The 22,946-nt window shown below is 37.8% G+C and overlaps 1 long non-coding RNA gene across 2 annotated transcripts in view; it reads right to left on the bottom strand.

Annotated features, from left to right (window-relative positions):
- The window catches only part of LOC147505112 (uncharacterized), a 41,470-nt gene that overhangs the window by 3,361 nt on the left and 15,163 nt on the right, over positions 1–22,946 (bottom strand). For both annotated transcript variants that reach the window (XR_015220537.1, XR_015220538.1), the window contains exon 2: positions 3,836–3,903. This is a non-coding gene — a long non-coding RNA (uncharacterized LOC147505112). The remainder of the gene's footprint in view (positions 1–3,835; positions 3,904–22,946) is intronic.

Here is a 22,946-nt window from a genome sequence, read left to right as displayed (position 1 = left end):
GCTTCATCGCGGCGTGGCACAAGAGAGGCGCGGTCACATGGGCATAAAAGGGATGGAAGTTCTTGCTAAGCAAAAGGCCATGCCGCACATTAAAGGTACACATTTAAGTACATGTACTCATTGTTTGGTAGGAAAGCAACACGGTGTCTTTCCAAAGATTCGGAAATCTCCACGAAAGGACAATCGTCCTTGAACTAGTGCATACGGACTTATGTGGTCCTATGAGAGTGAAGTCCCACCGGGGAGTTTGCTTACTTTTGACATTCATTGATGATCGTCAAGAAAGATATGGGTCTATAGTCCCGAAGACCAAGGATGAAGTACTTGGCGTGTTTGAGAAATTCCACACATGGTGGAAAGAGACTGGGAAGTTGTTGAAGTGTATTCTCCGATAATGGGGGTGAGTACATTGGGCCATTTGAAGAGTATTGCGAGTCATGGGATTCGTCATGAGCGGCACCGTTCCCAAGACACCGCAAATGAGAATGGAATAGCAGAGAGAATGAACCGTACCATTGTAGAGAGGATAAGATGCATGCTATCTCACTCTAAGCTACCTAGAAGCTACCGGGTAGAAGCAATGCGCATGTACAGAATGCATGTGATCAACTGTCACTGAACAAAAGCCTCTGAATAGTGATTATCCGCAGAGAGTATGGTCAGCGAGAGATGTTGATTATGGATACTTGAAGGTATTTGGGTCGCGTGGCATTTGTGCATATTTCGAAGGATGAGAGATTCAAGCTTGATGACAAAGCCAAGCGGTGCATTTTTCGGGTTATGGAGATGAAAAGTTTGGTTACAAACTCTATGATCCGATTAACAAGAAGGTAATCCGAAGTCGAGATGTTGTGTTCCTAGAAGACCAAACCATAGCAAACTTTGAGGAGGGTGAGAAGCTGAGGGCTTTCACCAATGATCTTGTTGATTCGAACCGAAGTTCCACCGTGTAGGCGTCGCGTAGGCATTGAGAATGCGAGAGAACCATGAGTTTGAAGCTCATGATGAGAATCCTATTGCTTTCATGGCGGGGATAGAACCTATTGGAATAGAAGATGCAGATGAGATGTATGAACCACCACCGAGCAAGCGAAGTGCATCCTCCCGAGGCACCCGGCCAGATGGGGCAAGGAGGTCCGGAGAGAGACTAGCTTCAACCGGTATCCACCACATAACGCACGTGCTACCATCGGATGGTGGAGAACCTATGTACTATCAAGAGGCACTTGAAGGTACGACACAAAGAAAAGTGGTTGAAGGCCATGCATGACGAGATGGATTCTTTGCATAAGAATCACACTTATGAAGTTAGTTGAGAAACCCGGGGAGAAAAGTTCTCAAGAATAAGTGGATATACAAAGTCAAGCATGAGAGAACAATCTCACCCAAGGCACAAAGCTTCGCCTTGTTGTGAAGGGATTCGGTCAAAGGAAAGGGATTGACTTTGATGAGATTTTCTCTCTCTGTAGTGAAGATGACTTCTATCAGGGTGGTATTGGGTATGGCGCAAGTATGAACCAGAGGTTGAAGCAGCTAGATGTTAAGGCGGCTTTTCTTCATGGAGACCTTGAAGAAGATGTCTACATGGACCGACCCGAGAGGGTTTGAGGTCAAAGGCAAGGAGCACCTAGTATGCAAGTCGATAAAGAGCTTGTATGGGTTGAAAGCAAGCACCGAGACGATTGGTACATAAAGTTTGACTCCTTTATGGTGAAGCAAGGATACAAGAAGTCCGCTTAGATCATTGTGCGCGTTTGTTGAGATTTCCGGATGGAGATTTCATTGTCTTTATTGGCGTATGTGGATGATATGTTGATAGTTGGCCCAAACATCAACAAGATATCCAAATTTGAAGAAAGACTTGAGTAAGTCCTTTGAGATGAAGGATTTGGGTCAAGCAAAGCAGATGCTTGGGATGCGGATCACCGTGATGAAAAGAGTGGAAAGTTGTGGCTTTCAAGAAAGCTACATTGAAAGGTGTTGAAGAGATTCAACATGGATCAAAAGCGAAGCCCGGTCGGTTGTCCGCTTGGTGGCGGTTCGCATGACCAAAGAGATGTGTCCTAAGGGTGAGCATGAGCGTAGTCGGATGGAAAAGATTCCTTATGCATCCGCGCAGGGCGGAGTTTGATGTATGCCATGGTGTGTACTAGAGCCGGATATTGCTTTTCGCCGTTGGGGTGGTAAGCGATTTCATCCAAATCCGGGTAAAGAACATTGGGAAGGTGTTAAGTGGATATTGAGATATCTCAAAGGCACTTCCAAATCATGTTTGTGCTTTGGTGGAAGTAAGCCCCTTGAAGCGAAGAAGGCTCGATGCGGACATGGCGGTGATGTTGACTTCGATGAAGTCCACCTCCGGTTATCCGGTTACTTTTGCGGGGGAGCGGTTTCTTGGCAATCTAAGTTGCAAAAAGTGTGTTGCCCTCTCCACTTCTGAAGCCGGTATATTGCGACCAGTGTTGCAAAGAGTTGCTATGGATGAAGAGGTTCTTCGACGAACTAGGGCTAAAGCGTAAAGCGGTTTGTAGTTCTATATGTGATCGGCCATCCACTTCGAAAGCAAGAATCCGAGTTTTCATTCTAGATCCAAGCACATACATGCGTTATCATGGATTAGAGAAGTACTCGAAGACAAGCATTTGTGTGTCGAGAAGATCCATACCGACAAACGGGTCGGATATGATGACCAAAGTCTTACCGAAAGGTAAGTTTGATGTTTGTTGTGCTATTCACGGAATGGCGACACTCCTCTATTGATTTGGCAATTGCATGGAGGTAGCCCCCACCGCTCGGGGGGAGATTGTCGAGTTATCCCTCACATGAGGAGAGAAACCGAACCGACGGCTTCGCAAACTTCGACATCGAAGCGCCCGCTCGGAAGAAGGGCGCCTATTTCGCCGAGCTCCAATAACATAGAGGCGACCAGCTCAAAGTGAAGCGCCAGCCGATGTCAGTCTTCAGGCGACTTCGCCAGGAGTGAAGCGCCAGCGCGCCAGTCTATTTTCGTGGGCTTGCTACAAGATCCGAATTTGGTTTTGGAGATAAAACCAAAAATCAAGGTTTTTGAAAACCTAACCAACCGAGAACCAAACAAAGTCGGAAGGATTGGAATCCGGACTAAAACAAAGAGATAACCTTTCGAGAGATACAACCCCCGTAAAGAGATAAAAGTGATCTAGTAAGGTGAGAGACCGTAGAAAGGAGAGATTGTAATCTTCCTTCCCACTTTATTAAGATGGCTCTTGTGGAAGTAGGCATCATTGGCGAACCACGGTAAATCTTTGTGTTGTGGTTTGTTGTTTAACCGCTTTTACATTATTATTTGTTGTTGATAGTTGTTTAGCAATGAGTTGGGCATGTTAGTATAGGTTGTAGTTGATATTTAGATTTTGTCCGGAGTTGAAGTGTGTTCATACAAGTTATCTGTGTAGTGGGGGAACCGATTGGTATTGGTATAATCCCCAACACTTCACCCTAATCAATTAACCATCATACAGCTCATTCTTTTATAGAACAAATAAATATGGTCAATTGGACCGTCAAAGTATCTCTACACTGTTTCGTGATTTACCTATGCCAACTATTTATTGTTATGCAGAAGTTTCCCTGCACACAGATTTTGAACGTTATCGACGCAACTGCACAAGGATGCATGCTTTGACACTGTATAAGTTTTTAACTTAATGAACAACTATAAGCTTCCCACTAGAAGAGAAAATTAACAGTTTCTCTTCAGCTTTCTATGCATCTTCATTATGAAGCGAGTAAATATAAAACAATATACTAGACCAATCTCTGACGATAGTGGCATTAGATACAACAGTTATCTCACCTTAGATTGTAAGTGTAGGCCACAGCCTCGAAATTGGCTCGACTACTCAACCGAATGGAAGTTAGCTCCTGAAGAGTGTTAAAATGGCCAAGGTTAAGGCGGGTAAAATTCATTCAATCAAGAAATCTGCAACTACTAAAAAACAGAAACGAAACAAATATTAGTATCAGTCGGAGGGTTTTGTAAGCAACCTTTCCACTGGCAACAAATATTGAAGTCCTACAGATCGACTTGGTAAATGTAAATATCTAATCAACAGGGTCCTAAAAACACCTATACTGCCTAGACAAGCTACAAAACGGCTTTCATACTGCGTGCTTAGGATATTCTTACGAAATATTTTAAGTGTTTTGTTTTGTTGGTTTCTTTATTATTTATTCATTTTTATTTTTACTTTATTTTCTGTCAGTTAAACAATAATTTTATTAATAAAAAGGTGAGGGGACATGCATAGTGTGAGTAAATGAGGCAAGCATTTCAAGAATTTTTATATACAATACTATCACATCCTACCATTAACCTATAAAGAGACAAACCCCTCGTAACTAGAATAACAAACACCATGTGAGCCCGTTATATAAACTCTATTTTATATGAATTCTACTCTAGTACAAAATATCAGGATATGAGTATTTATCGATACTCAATTTCTAGATATGTATCGTGGATATATCCCTCTCTTTGGAGATATTTGACATTGTTTCACATGCAAATATCGTGGATATATCTAAAATATCGACAAATATCGTAGATATTGTAGATATTTCTTGATATATCATGATACATTATTTATATTTATTTAAAATATAATGGTAAATATTAAATAAAATTGTTATATACACAAAATATCGCTAAATATCTCCAAATATCATCAAATATCACAAATATCGCAAATATCGTCAAAATATCGTAGATATTTGCAGTCGTATATATCTCTTAACATATCGTGATATTTATATTTCTTTTTCTGAAATATGAATAGATATCTCCAAATATCGTGATATATCGGGATATTTTGTACTATGAATTCTACTACCAAAAATGGATTTATAAGATGAATTGGGGTTTGATTTTTAGTGAAGATAGTCTTCTCATAATAAATAATCTTCTTACAAAAAATCAGCCCAAACTAAAATGTTTAACATTGTCAAAAGTTGTTTTGAAATTTAAATTTTTTTGACCATTGAATAATTTTATAACATTGTAAGCAAATTTTGATACGTCTAGACATCTTCAAATGTACTGATTTTTTCCAAATATGATCTATATTATGGAGAGAACATCTCAACCAAAAATTAGCTTCTAATTCATTGTTGTTTATGGTGGAGTTTATTTGGAATTCATACAAGTGGAATTCATATAACGGGCATGAACACCCTATCCTCACGATTCACAAAACAATGTTAGAACATTCTTATGGTTCAACGTTGGAATGTGTAATAGGTCCCAAGTTGTAAACTAGTATATGGAACTATCTCAAGTTCTCAACCAGTGTGGGCGTAATGCAACATATAATCCTAGAATGCCACGTGCTTTGACTATATAAAGAAATGTAGCCCTAATCGTGGAATATACCTTAGAACAATAAAGCCACTCCACAATGTGTTCACAGTCATAGTGAAATAAAAAAAATTCATATCTCATCTCATTCATCTCATCTTATCTCACCGCATGTCATTATGGTCTCTCTCTCATTTGATTTGTTTTGTTTTGTTTTGTTTTGGCAAGATAACGAACATTGGAGGAGCAAAGATTTACAACCATAGAGGATATGTTTACCATTTTCTTTTTGGCCCTAGCAACCTTGACTTTTATTTCCTAAAATAGATAAATGCGGCACCTTTTTTACGGACTCGACTTATTAGGCTTGTTTAGTACCAATATAGATTGTATCAAATTTTTATAGATCTCATCTCATCTCATATCTGTAGGAAACTTATTTCAAAAAATATACTTATTGTTAAGTAAACAAGAAAATCAAATTGAAATAACAAATATATCATGAATAAACTTTTAGTTCAACTAATGAACTTAATTTACTAATTATTAAATCCGAGCCTAGTGATGATTACTATGTCCTTAAGACAGATTTTCTCCCTCACGGTACTTGAAGGTTGATGGAAAACTGTCTCCCAAGATATAACAGATTTCCTTCTATAGAAAGCTAGCACTTCAATTCTATAAAATTAGCGAACATAACATGGTATTTGACTAAGAACAGAGGGAGAAGAGAAAGATCGAACTTCGTGTGATCCGGTGTGTCTTTCTCTCCAAATTCATCCACTATTTATAGGTGAGTGGTGCCTCTTCGAAACAACACAGTGACTCTTGGGAAAAAGTAAGCAACTCTTTGAAAAGTCACATGTTTCAAAAAGACACACTATTTTCTAACATATAGCCTTAATGTTTGAACCAAGTACCTATTTCGAAAGGTTACACCTTTTCGGTATGATGCACTGTTTCGAACCAGTGCACATTTCGAAAGGTCGCACTTTTTCGACATAATGCATTGTTTCGAACCAGTGCACCATTTCGAAAAAGTTTTTCTCACTTTACGTACTGTTTCAAGAGAAACTCATTTCATCTCAAGTGGGGTAACTTGGGAGACAAATAACTCATTCATATCTCAATGGATTTGTACAAATCTATTTTTCTAACAATCCCCCACATGAATGAAGATTTGGCTTCTTCTAGCATAAACATCGGATTTCTGTTCTTTTACAAATGAAAAGATACCGCATCAGGTCAAGTAGCATGAGAGGCCTTGAACTTGCCTTAGTGAAAGACGATCGGATTTAATTGGACGATCAGTAGACTTCAATTAATGTCCTTGAATCGTACCGTTTGTATAAACCTAGACAATCATCTTCACGCAGTACCTTCTCAAATATTGTTGGTTCTCATGTTTGTGTTCATTTTGGCCTTGAACACTTCTTAGTTTCAGATAGTGCTTTTGAGACATTTGCCTTTAAAATTCTCATAGAAGCGGCCCCACTTCGCACTAACATAGGTGATTTCTATAAAGAGTATCCTGCAATACTCCACTTGGATAACATAACTTTCTAAGATATAGTAAATCATTAAAAGCTTGACTTATCCTGGTTCTCGCGGCAGATATGCACTGTCTTATATAGGAATGGGTTAGAGTATAATATTACTCTCCAATGTTAACTGAGTCACAAACATAATTCAGTTGGCCCATTGAACCTAGATCTTGGGATCTCCAGTCAACTAGGTTGGTTTTTCCATTATGAGGACTCTTGGTTCATTATCTCAAAGGCTTTAAGCCCATTCCCCTTGATAATCTTTCAACTTGCTCTCTTATTAAACCTTTTGTAAGCGGAGCCACAATATTATCTTTTGACCTTACATAGTTAATTGAGATAACTCTATTTGAGAGCAATTGTCTAACGGTGTTATGTCTACAACGTATGTGTCGAGACTTCCCGTTATATATGCTACTTTGTGCTCTACCAATAGCAGATTGGCTGTCATAGTGTATACACACTGCTGGCACAGGTTTAGCCCAGTTTGGAATATCCTCTAAAAAATTTTGAAACCACTCAGCTTCTTCTCCAGCCTTGTCCAACGCTATGAATTTTGATTCCATAGTGGACCTTGCTATGCACGTTTGCCTTGAGGATTTCCAAGAAATTTATGCATCTCTCTTAGAGTAAAACACTACATTTGATGTCTTCTGAGTAATGCTTCAACAAATTTCCAATTTTAAATTAATTAATTCAAGGAGATTCATAATCCCCCACATTTTCCAATTTCTCATGACAAAGTCAATAAATTGGAAAACCATTTACATATATGTTTAGCAAGTGATGCATCTTGTTAAAGAATGTCACATATCATTCATATAGTGTCGAAACACTTTTAAGACCTCAATTTTGCTGACAAGTATGCTTACAGAACAATATCTTAAACAATCTTCTTTATTGGCACTCTTTGGCGCAATAGTAAAACACATACATCTTACAAATAATAAAATATTTTTAGAACCCTTTTAGCACCAGCCATTCCTAACATTTGGAATGAAACAAGGATTCTCGGAATCTTGGATCATAATTCCCCCCAAGTGTGTCATTACTACCACCTTGTTCTCTTTCAAAAAGTTCATTCCAAGAATGACTTGAAAATGGTTTAAGCGAGCTACTATCAAATTTCCTTTGTGTCGGTTCAATACTGGAACCAATGAATGACTTCAGTTCTTCACCGTTTCGTCCTGATATTTGTACCAATTCCATGCGTCAAATCCAATATTTATGGTGATAAAATTTTCTGCCACATTACAATCTTTTCTGCTAACGTCTTTACTAATAAAGAACGAAATCCGCTTCAAAATTGTTAGTGCATTTGTACTAAACATTAAGTATAGCCAAAATTAATTCAACCAAATTAATTCAAGACAATAAAAAATCTGTCTTAAGTTTGTAGGAAATTTATTTCAAAAAATATACTTATTGTTAAGTAAACAAGAAAATCAAATTGATATAACAAATATATCATAAACAAACCTTTAGTTCAACTAATGAACTTAATTTACCAATTATTAAATCCGAGCTTAGTGATGATCACTATGTCCTTAAGACAGATTTTCTCCCTCACGGTGCTTGAAGGTTGATGGGAAACTGTCTCCCAAGATAGAACGGATTTCCTTCTATAGAAAGCTAGCACTTCAATTCTATAGAATCAGCGAACACAACATAGTATTTGACTAAGAACAGAGGGAGAAGAGAAAGATCAAAACTCTATGTGATCTGGTGTGTCTTTCTCTCCAAATTCATCCACTATTTATAGGTGAGTGGTGCCTCTTCGAAACAACACAGTGACTCTTGGGAAAAAGTAAGCAACTTTTTGAAAAGTCATATGTTTCGAAAGAACACACTATTTCGGCATATAGCACTGTTTCGAACCAGTGCCTATTTCGAAAGGTTACACTTTTTCGGCATGATGCACTGTTTCGAACCAGTGCATATTTTGAAAGGTCGCACTTTTTCGGCATAATGCCCTATTTCGAACCAGTGCACCATTTCGAAAAAGTTTTTCTCACCTTACGTACTGTTTCAAGAACTTTACGTACTGTTTCAAGAGAAACCCATTTTATCTCAAGTGGGGTAACTTGGGAGACAAATAACTCATTCATATCTCAATGGATTTGTACAAATCTATTTTTCTAACAATATCATCATGTGACTCTCTCTCTCTCATGTTTTGTTTTGTTTTGGCAGGATAGCGAACATTGGAGAAGGAGCGAAGATTCACAACCAGATGGTATGTTTACTCTTTTCTTTTTGGGTTGGATAACCTTAACTCCCCCACCCCCCTAAAAATAGATAAATGCGGCACCTTTTACGAAGTCGGCTTATTGGGCTTGTTTAGTACCAATATAGACTATATCAAAATTTTCACATCTCTCTCTCTCTCCTGATTTATTTTGTTTTGGTAGGATAGCAAACATTAGAGAAGGAGCAAAGATTCACAACCAATCGAAGGTATGTTTACCCTTCTTTTTGGGTAACTTTTTTTTTTCCTAAAAATAGATAAATGCGACACCTTTTTTACGAAGTCGGCTTATTGGGCTTGTTTAGTACCAATATAGACCGTATAAAAAATTTCAAATCTCATCTCATATCATCATGTTGACTCTCTCTCTCCTATGATTTGTTTTGTTTTGTTTTGTTTTGGCAGGATAGCGAACATTGGAGAAGGAACGAAAATTCACAACCATCGAGGGTATGTTGACCATTTTCCTTTTGAGTTGTAACTTTGACTTTTTATTTTCTAAAATAGATAAATGCCGCACATTTTTTTTTACAAAGTAGGCTTATTGGGCTTGTTTAGTGCCAATATAGATTGTATCTTTTCTTAATGGGTTTGTATTTTGTTAATAATATTATTTTCTTATGGGACTATTTGTTTTGGGTTAGATCGTCCAAACACATACACCTCTCCGAGATCCCTTCCCAGTCCAAGATCTGACAGAGAGAGATGAGTTTTGTCTCTCCACAACTTCAAAAGATTTCTTTGTCCCTTTAGTTGACTGTGTTTCTAAAAAGACAGTGTTTTTTGCCAAATCAGTATTCTCTTTCGCTGATCTAGCACGGACGTGTGAAATACAATGCTAAGGGAGAAGAGTATTACACTCTTCTCATCAAATTAGTATTCAATATTTCTCAAAAAGATACATAAATGTTTATTTAAACAAAGAAACATGGAATGATATCCTCATTAATGGTTACTATGTTAATGTTGAGATTTATGGGTAAGACAGGGCATTGAGCTATGTGAAGCGATTGGAAACTTGGTAGAGGAGGAACGTACACATCAAAGATTATTGGAGACCTTTAGCGGGGTTCGGAGGGCTATAAAAAAACAAAGATGTACGTCTTGTCACCTTACATGCGGATGGTAGACCTTTCAACGATTATTTGTACCTCAAGAACAAATGTTGTGAGGTTGGAATATGTTGCGCGTTCATTGATTCCGATAAGATTATCAATCCTCATAATTGTCCCTAATGTATTGGTATTACTACTCCATCAGCAATAGATGAAATAAACACAGCAATCAGGGCATTAGTTCAAGAACAAGGTAATATTTATCTCTAGCAAGGCCATCACCAAGGAGATGGGTTCCAAGCCACTACTAAGAGCATTTGCAATGCAGGTGATAGAGGGGGGGAAGTGATAACTATCACCTACTTTCCTCTAAAAGTGCTGTGCCATCTTTGGGTGATAAACTCGGTGATAGTTTTCCCGAGTTCAAAACAAGCTAAACCTTCCACCGAAGTTTATCATCGACTTGTTAACCGGACGGGATGTTGGATTCGCCTCGTGTTTTTTTAAAAAATGGGTTTTTTTTTTCGGACGGGATGTTAGATTCCGTCTCGCATGATTTTTTCGGTTTTTTTTCGATTTTTTTTAAATTTCAGACGGGATGTTTCATTCCGTCCGGAGTGTTTTTTCAATTTTTATGTCCAAACGGAATCCAACATCCCGTCCGAGATATTTTTTATCACCTTTGCATTGCACAGCTTCACCTTGTTTATCACCGGGTTGGTGATAGAGGGGGTGAAAAGTGAGGAGGTGGCGGTGATAGAGGGGGTGAAAACTATCACCTGCATTGCAAATGCTCTAAAGGACGAAAAAAAATTAACTTCACCTATTCATCAATTTGTGATTTTTCTTTCAAAAAAAAAAAAAAAAAAAATACCGGTCCCTTTATGGGGAATTCAATTGTGAAATTTGTGATTAGGGATCTTTCTCAATTGACAATAATTGGTGATTGCTTAGATTCTTAAACCCTAAGAAAGTAAAAACTAACAATTGAAGTTGTAGAAATTAATGAATAATGATATTTTGAATGAAATTGAGAACATTATCAAGTAAATGAATGGAATTGTAAAAAAAATAATTGTGATATTAGGGATTTGTAATGATAAGTGTACACAATAATTTGAAATTTGTTGTACTTCTCTTAGAAGTTAAATCTTATATGAATTTGGTCTATATGTTTTAAAATTTGTAAGCTTTAATCATATAGAAGTACAAAAAAGGAGAAGAAGATGAATTGAAGATTTGAAAGAAATTCCATATAAACAAATTCGTTATTCTTGGTTGTTATAAATTGGAAATTGATGCAATATTTTTGCATACACAAGATTAAATTGAGAGATGAAAAAAAGATTTAGATGAAATTTTAGAAAGTTGGAGAAATAGAGGAGTTTATTGTGTGCGAGATGTATGGTGCGCCATTACATCTCGGCCACTCATACCAAAGGGTGCGTGTGTATTTAATGGCAAAGTACTGATCCAAAGGCCCAATATTACCTGTGCACCATACGACCTGCGCACTGAAGACATGCTCAAACTTTATTGTTTTTTTTAGTGGAGTGGCTCGGAACCCATCACCAAGGTAATGGGCTCGCTAGCATTCCTCTTTTACTTATTAGTTTATTTTGTTGCTCTAATAATAGATTAGAGAGAACAAAAACACATATGTTGAACTTTTCAAAATACACAAGTACACCACCAAAGAAGATTCAACCGTTAATTGAATCAAGGATGAAGATGAGAAATATTGATAAGCTTCAAATTCTCCATTTCCTATTTCAGGTTCTGTTGTGAGTATAACACTGTGGAAACAACGTTATCCACTACAATAGATTAATCCTACACAAGGATCGATCCTTCTTACTAGACAAGACTTCAACACCCTCCAAAGTAATCCCAACACTTCTCAATATCAAATAACAAATATCTAAAGTAAAACAATTAATGTAAAAGAAGAACAAACCACAAGACGAGATATATCGTGGTTCGGCAATTTGCCTACGTCCACACTGCGAGTTCCAAGCTTTACTAGATGTCCAGAGTAACATATTACAAGTCTCTCAATTCACTCACAAAGAATGAACACTCAACTCACAAAGAATGAACACTCAACTCACAAAGAATTGCTCTCTTATAATCTCTCACTTTCTTGGTTTTGGAAAAGTTAGGTTTCTACAGAAAAAATCTATATTTATACTATTTCAGAAAACTTCCAAAATAAGTCAAATTCATGTTGAAATACGGTAGGACGCGACCCGCGCTCTCGGCAAGGCAAAGTCGAGCGCAGGGTGCACTGAAGAGTCTGGAGTTCGACCAAGACATAAAAAGCGACCCGACCTTTGTCCTTGTAAAAAAGGAGCCGGTAGGCGCTCAAGCCTAAATAGAGAAAACTTCGTCTTTTTCTCTACATTCTCTACCTCGGTGATGTTTTAACACATAAAATTGAGCCGAAGACATCCATCAAGAAAGAATCGCAATCAACTGCCCCGAAGGGCTATATAACACCCCGTCTTTTTATTTTGTTTTCCTTTAATAATAATAATAATAATAATAATAATGAAAATAGATAAAACAGATATATGATAACTATCAGCTTAGGGATAAAAGTTTCGTAAGTAACTAGATAAGTGTTATCCTTGTTTTTCGGGAAGGTTTCTAAAAACATAAAAAAAAGGAGTGTTCTCACGTAAAGTTTTTGGGAAAAAAACACAGCGAGAGTTTTAGAAAAAAAAAAGGGGGAGTTTTACTGGAAAAAAAGAAAAAGGGTTTTGAACAAGGAAGATCGTCTTTTTCACGCGACAGTCGACTTCGGTCTTTCGTGGTTTTTCCGCTTTCGGAAAGCTGTTCGGTTTATAACTGTGAGTAGATATTTTATGTTTTTTTTATTTCTTGTTTACTGTAGATTTCATGATGTGAGGTACTGTTCACATGATGTTTTGTTTAGTCAGTACGATATACTATTTAGTGTTAACTAAGTATATAACTTTGAAGAACCTATATACAGAAGTGGATAAAAAATGAGGGTAGTAAATTGATTGCTGGCTATAAACAAACTGGACGATTTATGTATTCGTGCTTTGGTTGGATGGAGAGTTGTGGGTTCGGGAGGTTGTCGAGCCTTGAAACTGGTTGTTATTGGCGTCAACCTCAGAACCAAAGCGTCCTATTCTTTGATGTGTTTGACTGATTGTTTTGTTAGAAATTTTGTTGTGATGTTATACTGTTAGTTGGTTTTTTATTATTGATGTTTAATTGGGCGCTAGAGAGAGAGCTGATGGCGGCGCGAGACTATATCGTTGAACTGTTATACTGTTGTGTGTGGGTTGTTTTTGATTTGGTTGATGTCGGGGTTTTAGAGATGGAGGACGGGTTTAGTATCGGTGGTTGGGGTTGGGTTGAAATTTGGTGTCTTTGAAGAAGCTCGAGGAGGCGTTAATGGTATAGAAATTTCAGATCTAGTTTTGGTTGAAGGATTTCGAAATTAAGAATTGAGGTTATTGCTTTTGTAAATGTTATAGGGGTTTTGAAGGGGAGTATTTTCGGTTAGGTGGGGAGGGCTGACGAGTGGTCGGGCGGCCGGGTGGTATCGGAAGTGGAGGGAGGTGTTGTGAGGAAGAAGATGAACAGTGAATTTTGATTTGGGCTTGGGCCAAATCGTGGGTGGGCTTATGTGTTTTAAATTTTAGATTTTTCATTTTGGACTTAAGTTTAGACTTTGGGCCTTACGCTTTGGGCTTTTGGGTTAGAGGAGTTTAGGTCTGGTTGACTGTTGTTGACCAGTGGATGGTTGACTGCTATTGACCATGGGCAGGTTGACTTTGTCTGTTGACCAAGGTTGATTTTGACCAGTTGACCCAATTTGACTTTTAACTCGGATTATGATTCGGTCTATTAGGATATGTCTAGGACTAGTAGCATGTTTGGCTTTAGGCTAAAACCTTTCTATGTATACTTGTGTACGTGTATTGACTACTATGTGATATTTTAGTCTTTTACGATATACAACGTTATGACACTTATACATCAATGTAATTAATAATGCGTAAACCAAAAAGACAAGAAACAAGATACTCCTTCGTTCTCTGAAATAATATATGCAATAAAGTTCAAAAATGTGTAAACAAATTTACTACACCATTTTAGAACTCTCCACGCCTCAAGTTTTGGAAATGAGTTTTATGACTGATGATGTCATATGTTAGGTGGACATTTATTGAATGTGTCATAAATGGCACGTTAGCGTTATAAATGGGTATTCATTGAATGTGCCATGAATGACCCGGGTATTCATTGAATGTGCCATGAATGACCAGATTGTTTGAACTGCCCTAGAGAGGAACTAAGGTATTCGCCTTGCGGATTAGTTGTATTCCTTGAGTGTACGGGAATGTAGGGTTGGGTATTCCTTAAATGTGGCGGAAATGACCCAGGGCATTCATTGAATGTGCCATGAATAGCTCGTTAGTGATATGATAGGTATTCCTTGAATGTGGCGGGAATGACCTAAGGTATTCATTGAATGTGCCATGAATGACCGAAGTTTTGGCCCAAACAAGCCATGAAATATATGTGTATGAAAGCCCAAAGGTGGCTATGATATTGTGGTATTCGGTGGGAGAGAGGCACACAAGAATGTGTGATTTGGCAAATGTGTGGAATGCAAATCGTGGAATAGGTATACGTACTAAAGGGTGGGCGTATAAGAAAAGTAATTGATTAATTGATAAGAGAAATTGATTTGATTATGCGAGTGTGTTTGGGCTTACTTTGGAATACCTATAGGATATCTATATTGTTATATACAAGTTTTAACTTTTTTTTTGCGGGGAGGGTAGGACTTAATAATATTTTCAGGCAGGACGCTGGGTCCTACCCTTATACTGGAAATGGATATCGGTAAGTTTTAATTCAATTAATTAGATATTAAAACGAGTTATTAGAATGTGTTAATATAATGGAAGTTTTGCTTGGGAAGAAACTATGCCGGTTGAGATGACGGAACTACCTGTCTTCCAAGCTGAGAATGATTAGGTTATGATAGATTTAAAGTGTTAGTTGGATAAGTAAAGATTTGAAATGTTTATATGTGGTTAGTCTACTCATACTAGCAAATTCCATTTTTGCTGACCCATGTTTGTTTTGTTTTGGCAACGTGGGTGTGTTCTTGGGAACATAGGTGGAAGGCAGTGGAACTACGGCGTGTGATTTGGATTCTTGTTTGGAGCACTCAGTTGGTTATTTTATTAGGTCCGATTCTTATTGAAAGGATGTAATAACGTAGTTTATCTTTTTTTAGCATGACATGAGAACATGGTAGTGAGAACTATTATTCAGAGAGTCTGTTAGATGTTTTGTTTGGACGGGAGATAACTTAATAAAGTGATAGTGGAAAAATTATGGGGATTGTGCAGTTTAAGTTGTTTCTTTTATGATATGGCTTTTAGGGTTTTGTATTTGTTGTATCCACCCCGTCATAGCCTGGGTTTTTAGACAATTGAACCGAGTGATGTTTGAGATATTTATATTTCAAATATTTACTTTATAATTTTTTAGAAATTCGGGCTGTGACATTTTGGTATCAGAGCCTAGGTTAGCTTAGATTTAGAAAGTCTAAGTGATCCTCGGATGTGGAATATGGGTTATAGTGTTGAGAGTTTTGGAAATATGTGAATATTAACGGGAGTTTTGTTTGAAATTGTAGATCATGGTTGAGACACATAATGGTAATACTACTGGACCTGCAGTAAACACTCCAGTACAGATGTCAGGAGGACAGTTGAATCAGTTGTTGCAGGCTATGCAAAATAACCATCAAGTTCAGGAAGATCCTTTTGCTAAGCGCAATAAGGAGTTTGGTACTCTTGGTGGGCAGCGATTTACTGGTGTTGGAAATGCGATTGCAGCGGAGTCTTGGATTCAAAGTTGTGAAAATGTATTTGAGCGTATGCAGCTTACTGAGGTTCAGAAGCAGGAGTTGGCAGCTCACCAACTTGATGACGCTGCTAGGTTTTGGTGGCGAGCTCTCACCCCTAGTCTGGACACTAAAACTTTGACTTGGGAGGACTTCAAGGTTAGATTTGAGAGTAAGTTCATTCCTGAGGCAGTAAAAGAGCAGTTGGCTCAACAGTTCTCTGAGTTGACTCAAGACGGGAAGTCTGTAACTGGGTATGTGACCAAGTTTAATGACTTATCGAGGTTTGCTCCCTATCTTGTGGATACTGATAAGAAGAAAAACCAAAAGTTGTCTATCTAGATCACCTGCATAATCTGAATCCACATATCTACTGACATAACAAGTGCCTCCACCATAAACTAATCCCACATCCAAGGTACCCTTCAAGTACCTTAATACCCATTTCACTGCCTCCCAAGATTAGCCATATACCTGCTTATAACACTAACTGTCTATGAAATGTCTGGGCATGTGCACACCATAGCATACATCAAACTGCCCACTGCATTAGCATAAGGAACATGTGCCATAAGCTTTTGTTCTTCCACCAAACTAGGAGAGAACTTAGCTGAAAGCCTAAAATGCCCAACCAAAGGCGTAGAAATCGACTTTGCATTCTCCATACCAAAATGCGAAAGTATTTTCTGAAGGTATTTCTTCTGAGATACAACTATACGTCACTTCTGCTTATCTCTGTCAATCTCTATGCCCAATATCTTCTTGGCTCCACCTAAGTCTTTCATCTCAAACTCAGAGCTAAGTTGAGATTCAACTTGTCTATCTCCACCATGCTTTTGGAAGCAATAAGCATGTCATCCACATAAAACAGGAGATAGATGAAGTCATTACGACGAAGCCTACGAAAGTAAACACAACAATCATACTTACTTTGGGTGTACTCATGTTGCATCATGAACACTTCAGGGCGTATGATCTTCTTTCTCAGTAACGACAAACACTTCAGGTTGTCTCATATAGATCTCTTCCTCCAAGTCCCCATGCAAGAAAACAATTTTTACATCAAGTTGCTCTAACTCCAAGTCGAAGTGAGCAACTAAACTCAATAACACACGAATGGACGTATGTTTGACCACCGGGGAAAATACCTCATTGTAGTCGACTCCTTCCTTCTGTGAAAAACCCTTTGCTACCACTCTTGCCTTGTACCCAGTACTGTCGACTTAGGAAGGACCTCTTTCTTTCTGAACACCCATTTACTGCCGATAGTCCTTTTGCCCTTTGGCAATAAAACTAGGTCCCATGTGTGATTTTTATCAAGAGATTCCATCTCTGCTTGCATAGCTACCAACCAATCTCTGTAATGAGCATCTCTAACAGCTTCCTTGAAACTATCTGGCTCATATGCCACTAAATCCACCTGACTATAGTGTTTCACCGGCTTCTCGTTGCCCACACTTGTGCATTTCTTTAACTTGTCTCTTTGGCCTAGGGTCAACCACTATAAGTTGCGGATGCTCTTGCTCTTCTTTTCATTCTTTGTGTGGTTCTATGATTTGGTACCTCATCATGATCTAACCGGTCATCTCATCCGCATCGGACAACTCAAGCTCATTAGCTTGAACTTATATAGACTCACCATTCTGCCCAGCTACTTCCGGCTTATTGAAAGATAACACGGAAGTCTCATCAAAGGTAACATCTCTCGGCCGATCGGAACTTGTTGTCTTCTAGACACCACAATCGTATCCCCTTTACCCCATTTGCGAAGCCTAAGAATATGGCCTTCTTAGCTCTAGGATCTAGCTTGTTTTCCCTCACATGGTAGTAAGTCAGTCGATCCAAAACACATGAAAATACTATAATCACCGGTAATTACGACCACACCTTATAAGGTGTCCTACAATCTATAGGCCGTAATCGGGTGACCTATTATGCGAGGTAACACGCCATGGACACGTGATCGCCCAATACTCTTTGCCTAGACTGGCATTAGACAGCAAACATCTCGCTCTTTCAAGCAAGGTTCTATTCATCCTCTCTGTCATTCCATTCTGCTATGGCGTGCCCCTGACTGTCCAGTGTCTAGCAATTCCATGTTGCGTACAAAACTCTTGGAAAGGTCCATAAGTATACTCATGAGTACCATTGTCAGACCGTAATGTCTTTACCTTCCTATCTGTGCGATTCTCAACCCTTGTCTTCCACTTCTTAAATGTCTCAAACACTTCATCTTTCGATTTTAGCATATACACCCACACATATATAGTGAGTATGATCATCAATGAATGAGACATAATAGCGGTTACCTCCCTTTGAAGCCACCCTAGAGGGTCCCCAAACATCCGTATGCACATAGTTAAGAATGCCTGTTGTCGTGTGCTTGCTTAACTTGAACTTGACTCTGCACTGCTTCCCATAAACACAATGCTCACAGAACCCCATACTTGGCTTCTTCAAATTCTTCAAGAACCTTCACTTGCACAACTCAGACAAACCTTTTTCACTCATATGCCCTAAACGCAAATGTCATATCTTAGTACACTCAGAATCATTACTACATGCACCTACTGCTATATCGCATATCACCGTACTACCTATCAGAGTATACAAGGTTCCATGTTTTTTACCCTTCATAACAACTAAAGAGTCATTAACAATATTTAGGACTCCACCTTCGCCCACAAACTTGTGGCCTTTGGAATCCAAGGTACCAAGAGAAATAAGACTTTTCTTTAGCTCAGGAACATGTCTCACATCAATTAAAGTCCTCACTACACCATCATACATCTTGACCCGTATAGTTCCCATTCCTACCGTCTTACAAGCAACGTCATTACCCATCAAAACGGAACCACCATCAATGCTCTCATAAGAAGTAAATCACTTTCTATTCGGGCACATATAATAAGAGCATCCATAATCAAGAATTCACCTTTCGGTCATATAATCTTGTGTGGACACACAAAGACTGAACTCATCCCCTTCAGAGCCTGAAGCATAACTTGCCTCAATTTTTGCCTTACCTTTCTTCTGACCATCTCTCTTGTTCTCTTTCTTCGGGTGAGGACAATTACTTTTGTAATGTCCATTTTCATCGCAATTGTAGCACTGTACATGTTTGACCTAGAATTCTCATTGCTTGTAGAATTCTGTCCATACGAATTTTCTCTTGCCACTAGCCCCTATCCTGCATCAATGTTATTCTCAACTCGTGTCTTCTTCATCAACTCATAAGAAAGAAGCACAGTTTGAAATTTGTCGAGATCTACATCTTCTTTGTTCATAAAGTTAGTCATTAGATGCTCATAGCTTTATGGCAAAGAGAATATTAAACATGCCGTTTGATCCTCATCATCCATCTTCATGCCAACATTAAAATAATCCGCTAGGCGTCGACGGAACTCACTAACGTGCTCTTGCATCGTTGAACCATCCACCATCATGTACCGATAAATACACTTCTTAAGGTATATCTTGTTAGTCATGCTCTTGGTCATATACATAGACTCTAGCTCGAGCCAAATACCGACAGCGGTATCTTCTCCCATCACACTATACATAACCTCATTAGCAAGAAGACACAACCGGATTGATGAACAAGCCTGTAGATCGAACTCTTCCCAATCATCATCACTCATACTCGCCGCCTTAGATTTAATTCCCTTTAAAGCCATATGCAAACCTTGTTGGATGAGGATGTCCCTTACTTGGATTCTCCAAATCTCAAAATTATTCTTCCTATTAAACTTCTCTACTTCAAACTTAGCATTTGACATCTTGGGAGCCATTTTTTCAAGTTACACACAATAACCAAAAAAAAAAAAAAAAAACTTTAACTCAGGAATTTAATCGAACACCTTGTCTACACAAATTCCTAAGTCATAAACATACGCTCTGATACCAATTGTTGTGAATATAACACTGCGGAAACAACGTTACCCACTACAATAGATCAATCCTACACAAGGATCGATCCTTCTTACTAGACTAGACAAAACTTCAACACCCTCCAAAGTATCAAATACTTCTCAATATCAAATAACAAGTATCTAAAGTAAAACAATTAATGTAAAAGAAGAACAAACCACAAGACGAGATATATCGTGGTTCGGCAATTTGCCTACGTCCACACTGCGAGTTCCAAGCTTTACTAGATGTCCAGAGTAATAGATTACAAGTTTCTCAATTCACTCACAAATAATGAACACTCAACTCACAAAGAATTGATTTCTTATAATCTCTCACTTTCTTGGTTTTGGAAAAGTTAGGTTTCTACAGAAAAAATCTATATTTATACTATTTTAGAAAACTTCCGAAATAAGTCAAATTCGTGCTGAAATACGGTAGGGCGCGACCTGCGCTCTCGGCAAGGCAAAGTCGAGCACTACTATTTCAGAAAACTTCCGAAATAAGTCAAATTCGTCTTTGAAATCTTGTAGGTAGCGACCCGGCATCTCAAAAGGTGAAAGTCAAGAGGAGTCTTGTTGAAGAGAGCTGGAGTTCGACTACATGAACATGGTGACCACCAGCCTTTGTCCAGGGCAAAAGGCGCTAGGGTGCGCTCAAGCCCAAATAGAGAAAACTTCGTCTTTTTCTCTACAGGTTATCTTTTTCTTTTTTACAGCTCTTTATGGAAATAGCTCAATGCAGAGAAGGTAAATCTTACTACAATACCATTTTAAATAACTAATTAGTACTGAGCGGTTGTGATGCAATCTTTATGGTGCAAGCTAGTCCGAGAGGGCACTCAAATAAAGTTCATGCTACTTCCATTCTTGAATAACATAGATGCATGGTGCTGCCTTTTTCTGCCTCATTAAGCATGTTATGCACTTATGGTCTTATGCACGCAACTTATGACAACTTAATTTCTTAGAGGGTGATAATGTGTGGGAAACATTAACCTTTTAAGGAGTATGACATGTTGCATATGATAGGGAAGGGGGAAGAGGAGCAAGAGCAGCAGGTGCTATAGCTTGGGACATGGAAGGTAAAGGACTAGGAGCAATCTTCAGAACCTACAAGGCGAGAGATGCAGAGGAAGCATAACTCATTGCTGTAGAAACTGCAATTCATCTAGCATCAACATTCCAAGCTTCTTCTTTCATTATAGAAGGGGATAATCAGGCAGTGATCCTGCTGGTATGGCTTGGTAGAGGGAGCCTCTTATTAGATCTATCAAGTCTATGATTAGTTTTTCAGTTTATCTATGTATCTTGTCCTTAAAGTGTGTTGCATTTGAATTGAATACCATCAAGTAAAACATAAAATGTGTGTTGCATTTGATGTTCATCCGGATGTTGCTCTCAGTCATTCTTGTAGTAATAGATCAACGATCTAGCTAGTGTAATTGACGTACCTCATGCTGGTAGCAGAAGTAATCGTGTAGCTGACCATAGCTCCCCACAAATTTGTGTGCTGCGCTATGAAGCACGCAATTACATTCTTAGGACCTGCAATAACATGAATTTAGTAATTATTATTAGAAAATTATATACAAGAAGAGATGAGAACGAACCTGTTAAAGGAGACGAGGAGAGAGAGTGAGGGTTTTCAATTATTTTCCTATTTCGCAAGTTTGTTGGAGGATGCGAGATGGATGGAGAAGCACTCATGCCAGATTCGTTGTTTGATTTTGTGTTGGAGGTGTTGAATTTGGAGGGGTTGGTTTGGATTTGGAGCAAATTGGGGAGAGAGAAGGAGAGAGAAAACCCTTTGTGAGATTATCGATTTTGATATTGAGTTGTTTTGATTTTCAGAACTATAAAAATATCCAACGGCCGAGAATAGACTATATCAAAATAGATTGGTGGATTGGATCGACTGTGCCTAGAATGTGGCTACAGTGATTGTGCCTCTATCCCACTCTTATATATATAGCATGGCTCCTAAAAGGACCTTAAATAAGTACCAAATCTAAAATGCCTACAACTTCACCTATAAAATAATTTAAAACCTAATATTTTGTGTATAAGATCTATTAACCATAAAGAATATCTCTACAAAAATTCAACTTGTTTGACAATTCTTAACATTGACAAAAAATAATTGCAAAAATTAGACATTTCTAGACTATTATATTTTTTTTTCAACAGTGGATAACAATTTTTATCTAAGTTAGAGGATATCAAACGAGTTGAATTTTTGTAGAGATGTTCTTTATGGTTAATAGATCATATACACAAAAGATTAGATTTTAAATCATTTTGTAAGTGAAGTTGTGGATGTTTTAGATTTAGTACTTATTTAAGGTCCTTTTAGGAGCCGGATTGTGTATATATATATATAGTTTGTAAAAACAGATGCATGAAGTTGTCTTCAGTTGAGATGATAATTCGGAAGAGTTGAACGGAAAGAAAAACTGGTAACCACCGTTAAAAGAAATTAATAATATTCTGAATTGAGTTGTCTCTATCATTACAAATTATTTAGACAATTCTGTTCCTATTTTGCATCTTAAATTACAAGATAATTGTTTTTATAACATTGTAATAATTGTTATACTTCAGGGGCAAAAAATATTAAGAGTATTTTGAAAAAAATTGTGGCACAGACACGTGCATAGCCCACGTGCTCAAAACTAGTGATTTGTAAATTTTGTATGCATGGTAAAATAATGCCTTTAAATGCACTTCACAAGTGTTAAGTGTGTGCATATACCCTTCTAACGTGTTATATATATATATATATATATATATATATATATATATATATATATATATATATATATATATATAACCACCGTTAAAAGAAATTAATACTATATATGTCCAAAATGGTATGCTATTTATCTCAAAATTGTAGCAATGCGATAGAAGCATAAATAAATAATGCTGCATTTTGTTTTGTATGATGT

The sequence above is a fragment of the Coptis chinensis genome, chromosome 4 (assembly GCF_015680905.1).
Source record: "Coptis chinensis isolate HL-2020 chromosome 4, ASM1568090v1, whole genome shotgun sequence".
Lineage (NCBI taxonomy): Eukaryota > Viridiplantae > Streptophyta > Magnoliopsida > Ranunculales > Ranunculaceae > Coptis > Coptis chinensis.
Note: the sequence above shows the minus strand (reverse complement) of the source record. Positions and strands in the feature narration are given on the sequence as shown.